The following is a 6,618-nucleotide window of genomic DNA, read 5'->3' on the forward strand; positions in this document are numbered from 1 at the left end:
AAATACTTATAAAATTTTAAATACAAAAATTTATTATTAGATTCAAAATTTATAAGTGAAATTCACAATATCAGGGAAAATTACTGTTACTTGAAAACAAAGTAAAGTTTAATTAATTCGTGAATCAAATTAAGTAAAATTAAATCAAAATTAATTTATCACAAAATTCAAGAAAATTAATTCAACCAAAATTCAAAAGTGTTAGGCAATAATTGAAAATTTTAAATTAATTCACAAGTGCTAAACAACAATAAATCTTGAAAAGAATTCTAAGTAAATGCAAATTAATTCACAAATGTTAAATTTAATTAAATGTGCAATGATTAAGCAATGAAAATAACTAAGTCAATTAAATTGTGAATGCAAACGAAAATATAAAATAAAAAGACACACTTCAATAAGAAAATGAAATAGTGCACAAACAATGGAACAATCACAAACACAAAAATCAGCAATGTGTAAAAGTGTAAATGTTTTCACTCAAAACATCAGTTTTTACCAAACCTTCGTAAGCACCTGTTATTAGTTATTAGTTAACCACAGTTCCTAACAATTATTAGATAACCACACTCCCTATCCATTATTAGTTAAACACAATTCCTATCCGTTATTAGTTATTATTTAACCAAACACTTTTCCCATTAACTTTTAGTTATTAGTTAAACACAATTCCTATCCGTTATTAGGTATTAGTTAACCAAACACTTTTCCCATTAACTTTTAGTTATTAGTTGCAACTAATAAAAATATCACACACTTTACCTTTTTGGTATACCAACTTCTTTCTCTCTTGCTGCAGCTTGTATATTACACTTTCACAAAAACCAGGCGCCGTTACGAAATAATGTCTGTTCAGATTCCACAAAAGAAATTAAATAACACTAACTAAACTCTAAGAAATATCAAATATGAAATTCTCACAAGTTACGAGTGACCAATTTTCGTTACGTTAATATAATATCGATGTCGAGGGAGAGAGAGAGAGAGCGAGAGAGAGAGAGAGAGATCTGACTGCCTCGAGGTCCTAAGATAGAATGTAATGAAATTTTCTTCCTTTACGGAAACTCGACTAGGCAGATAAGATACAAAACGTTCTTGTCACGAATGCTTCCAGTAGCATTGAAATCTGATGCAATCTCCATAAAGAAATGTGTAACATGCACGTGGTTTTGATCTAAGACATACGCGTACGAGTCCAGTCTGTTAAAAAAAAAAGAAAGACACGTACCCGATCGAAACGGAGGCTGAACGATAATTAAAATTGACATGTTTTGATAACAACGCAAGACTCCATTCGATCGCTATCACATGCGTTGACAGATTTAGGAAAGCAAAAGGATCTCGCAGACACTCCAACCTTAAAGTGTCGACATAAAAGTTAAACATTCATAGCTTCAGAAAGACAAAGTAAAAATCTCTCTCTTTTTACGTTATATATATATTCTTTTACATTAAGTAATGCGAAATCTGAACACACATTCTAAGCTATCTAGGAATCTGAAAAAATGTTACACAATCTACATGACATTTCAAAGAGGGGAAACATGCATTTTGAAAGTAGCAATATATAATAAAATAATAATATTATATATATATATATTATATATATATATATATATATATATATATGTGTGTGTGTGTGTGTGTGTGTGTGTGTGTGTGTGTGTGTGTGTATTGTCACCGAACCACGTAATAAAAATATGTGAGGGTAATGAAAGAATAAAAACAATCATAGCCGGTGAATGTGACGGCCAAGAAGGCAGGATGAGAGTAGACCGAGTGACAATATAAAGGCGAAGGTAGGAAGCAGTGTGTCTGCAAAAGCCTTAAAAATAAAGAGGATTTCGAATGAAAGCTAAAATCGGAACGTATCGTCAAGGGGCTGCTAAGGAAATCCTCAGCTATAAATGTACCATCGATCTTTGCCGAGAATGATCTTATTATTGATACCAAAAAGGAATTTTGGTATCAATAATAACTTTATTATTATTATTATTATTATTATTATTATTATTATTATTTTATTATATTAATTGAAGGTAAGAGACACTCTCTCAAACATGTTTTGTTAAAGAAGATGGCAGCATCAGTGGAATTGATTTTATATATGGTCTTTTCAATTCTTCTTATTATTTACTTCTCATCAGGACTGATATTCCCTAATAGCTGGCCGATGTTCATCTTGAGGTTAAGGAAATGTCTTATAAAAATACTAATTTATTGATAAGACAACAGAAGTGGCGTATGGTCGCCGTAGAGTCTACAAATTCCAACGTTTCCAACCGTATCATCAGTTCATTTTCTAGGAAATGTGAGCGTGAACTGATTGGAATGGGGTCAGACTATGAACATCGGCCAGCTATTAGTGAATATCAGCCCTGATGAGAAGAGAATAATAAGAAGAATTGAAAAGACAATATATAAAATCAATTCCACTGATGCTGCCATATTCTTTAACAAAACATGTTATCATTATTATTATTTTTTTTCTTTTTTTTTTGCTCTATCACAGTCCTCTAATTCGACTGGGTGGAATTTATAGTGTGGGGTTCCAGGTTGCATCCTGCCTCCTTAGAAGTCCACTTTTCTTACTATGTGCGCCGTTTCTAGGATCACACTCTTCTGCATGAGTCCTGGGGCTACTTCAGCCTCTAGTATTTCCAGATTCCTTTTCAGGGATCTTGGGATCGTGCCTAGTGCTCCTATGATTATGGGTACAATTTCCACTGGCATATCTCATATCCTTCTTATTTCTATTTTCAGATCTTGATACTTATCCATTTTTTCCCTTTCTTTCTCTTCAACTCTGGTGTCCCATGGTATTGCGACATCAATGAGTGATACTTTTTTCTTGATTTTGTCAATCAACGTCACGTCTTGTCTATTTGCATGTATCACCCTATTTCTTCTGATACCATAGTCCCAGAGGATCTTTGCCAGATCGTTTACTATCACTCCTTCAGGTTGGTGTTCGTACCACTTATTACTGCAAGGTAGCTGGTGTTTCTTGCACAGGCTCCAGTGGAAGGCTTTTGCTACTGAATCATGCCTCTTTTTGTACTGGTTCTGTGCAAGTGCCGGACATTCGCTTGCTATGTGGTTTATGGTTTCATTTTTCTTATTGCACTTCCTACATATGGGAGAGATATTATTTCCATCTATCGTTCTTTGGACATATCTGGTTCTTAGGGCCTGATCTTGCGTCGCTGTTATCATTCCTTCAGTTTTCTTCTTGAGCTCTCCCCTCAGTAGCCATTGCCACTTGTCATCGCTGGCTAGTTCTTTAGTCTGTCTCATGTATTGTCCGTGCATTGGTTTGTTATCCCATTCCTCTGTTCTGCTTGTCTTTCTCCTGTCTCTGTATATTTTTGGGTCTTCGTCTACTTTTATCAGTCCTTCTTCCCATGCACTCTTGAGCCACTCGTCTTCACTGGTTTTCATATATTGCCCCAGTGCTCTGTTCTCGATGTTGATGCATTCCTCTATGCTTAGTAGTCCCCTACCTCCTTCCTTTCGTGTTATGTATAGTCTGTCCGTATTTGCTCTTGGGTGTAGTGCTTTGTGTATTGTCATATGTTTCCTTGTTTTCTGGTCTATGCTGCGAAGTTCTGCCTTCGTCCATTCCACTATTCCTGCGCTGTATCTGATTACTGGCACTGCCCATGTGTTTATGGCTTTTATCATATTTCCGGCGTTACGTTTTGACTTGAGTATCGCCTTGAGTCTCTGCATATATTCTTTTCTGATCGTGTCCTTCATCTCTTAATGTTTTATATCCCCTCCTTCCATTATTCCCAGGTATTTGTATCCCGTCTCATCTATGTGTTTGATGTTGTTCCCATCTGGTAGCTTTATCCTTTCAGTCCTTGTTACTTTGCCCTTTTGTATGTTGACTAAGGCACATTTTTCTTATTATTATTATTATTGTTATTGTTATTATTATTATTATTATTATTATTATTATTATTATTATTATTATTATTATTATTAAAAAAACGATACATCTGTAAGGCCTAGGGATTTTGATTAATAATATATTGTTCGTGCGTTCTCTGTGACCTATGGAATGTGGAGAACAGTGCAGAGGTAACGACCTGAGAGTAGCTGATCAATGAGTTTCTAGGGGATGGCGTGAGATAAAAATGCTTAGTTCAGGAAGTCAACGTACGACAGTTTATGAACTCTTCTCAAAGTGCCTTTGGGAAACTGGTTGTAGCCAGTAATATGAGGCGTTGTCGTATTGTGCATTCGTATGTGCGTGTGCGCCTCTTCTATTCATAATGTATCACTAGCCAAGTCTATGGGAGACTTTCACAGAGATTCGTAGGGGAAGGCAAAGCCACGATGGCGGTGCCAAAGTGTTTTTTTTAAACAGTGAGTGATATTGCGGTTGAGAATGGGTAAGTGTTACCTTTACTTTAGCCAAAGGGATGGCTTGTTTGATATCTTGTAAGATGTTCCATTTTATTAACTTTGTCTTTAAACTTGTGTGTGTACTTACCGGGATGTGTTCTGTATCTTTGAACAGACGGATCTGGAAATGCCGGGGGACAGAGTTCCCAGGAGGGGTGTGGACTTTTGGGTGACTTGACAATGTTAGTCTGTAAGTCTGGATTACTTGGTTAATTGATTTAGTTGTTCTTGTAAATAAACGTTATGTTATGATGCAACTCTCTCATTTTCATTACCTGTTAGAATGGAGAGAAAGAGGTGGAGAGAGAGAGAGAGAGAGAGAGAGAGAGAGAGAGAGAGAGAGAGAGAGCCTGTGTGTGTAATAGGGTGTGGGGTCTGCCTTCCGTTTCGTGTCCACGCTTACCTTATGAATACTGGGGGTTCTTTCCCCCATGTTATAGTGGTGGCAGACGGTTAAAGAGGGGATATGAAAGCTTTTTTTTTCCTTTTCTATGCCTAGGAACGCCAATGAAGAGATGGGTGGCCAGTTAGAAAAATAAAAAGGGGTCGTGACTTAGCGATAGTTTTCGAACGACAAGGCTTTGTGGGATTGTGGAAAATCGTTAAACTGTTAGTTTTCAGTTACTTAGTGAGAAAATATCTGTCTGTTAACTGTGCTAAAGGGAGGGAAGGATTTTTATGGGACTCAGCCTTTTTCCCTTTTTCCCAGGGAGTCAGCCAGAAGCAGTGAGCGCACCCAGTGTGACTTTTGCTTGTGCAATGACGAGAGTGTTCCGAGATACCCGTGCGGGTGTTGTGTTTAATACATATATCACTGCCGCGTTTTACGAAGAATTTCGAGTTCTTTTTTCCCATTATGGAGTGGTGAGTGTTAAACTATTGTTTTGAAGGGAGTGGGTTTTTGTTTAAATATTTCAGGGTTATGGGATTGGTTCAAGAGGTCAACAATTTTTCTTGTCTTTGCCCATAGTGACGTGTTTTCTTTATTTGCACTGTTTTATAATAGACGTATGCATTCGTCTTTGTTTAAAACATAGGAGTGTATTTTTCCATGCATGTGAACTGTGCTTGGATAATCATATCTGGCTTAGAGACAGCGGCCACAATTTTACGGGCTCAGCACATTTCTGCAGAGAGGCGCCTTGCATTGCGAGGGTATATTGGCATCCCTTGGGGGGATAGTCGCATGGAAGGTACCACTAGCCTCCCTCGAGAGATAGTGCAGGGATGGGCACTAGTGTATACCTTGGGAAGGGGGTCCTCAGACACTGTTCAAGGGGAGATGGGGGATACTGCTGGTATGCCTCGGGCTGTTCTGCCGCTCGACTGAGGGGTGGGGTTGTTTCTCAGGGGGGGAGAAATTTTTTTTTCTCAGTGTGGGTGAACTCCCCCTTTTCCTTTTTTTTTTCTTTGTGTTGGGGATGGATTTGGCCTTGACATTGAATGCTAAGATGTCAGCTGATTGATTAGTTGATGAAGTGAAATGCCCGTAGTTTTTTTTAGAAAAGAGATTTTTTTTTTTTTCTCCCTTGGATGAAGAGAAAAGGAAATAAAAAGAGATTTTCTCTTTCCGTGAATGAGGGGAAAAGTAGTTAACATGCACGGGATGTGTTATATGTTTCGTTGTGCCTTGAAAGACACAAATATAAGGGGGATACACAGATTATTTTTTTTTTATTGTGTTGGAGAAATTACTTTGAAATGCCGATGATTGGTGTTGTATCTGTGTTGTGTGGCAATGGTGTTATGTCATGGTGTTGCATGCTGGAGAAATTGTATGTCATAGGATTCAGCAATACTGTGTATGCTATTTTGAATTTCACCCTTACTTGAAATTTTTGCAAGAGAATTATTGCTATGAAGAGTTATTATTATTATTAATAATTATTGTACTTGAGATGTGTCACGGGAGGTTTGCCTAAGTATAATTATCATTACGGGAGAATTGTTTTGCGAGAGATTTGAGATATTTCATGGGAGATTATTTAATAATTATTACAGATAATTATTCATGGATAATTGTTATGATGAATTAATGGGAGAAGTCTTGTGTTAATTATTTGTTGAGTTTTTGTAACTTTGGAGAATATTTCAGTGATTCACGGGGATGAGTTTTGCTGAATCTTGATGAATCTGACTGAATCTTGGTGAATTGTGTGAATTTTGCTGAATTTTGTGCTGAATTTTTGGAGAATGGATAAGCAT

This window comes from Macrobrachium nipponense, chromosome 13 (assembly GCF_015104395.2).
Source record: "Macrobrachium nipponense isolate FS-2020 chromosome 13, ASM1510439v2, whole genome shotgun sequence".
NCBI lineage: Eukaryota > Metazoa > Arthropoda > Malacostraca > Decapoda > Palaemonidae > Macrobrachium > Macrobrachium nipponense.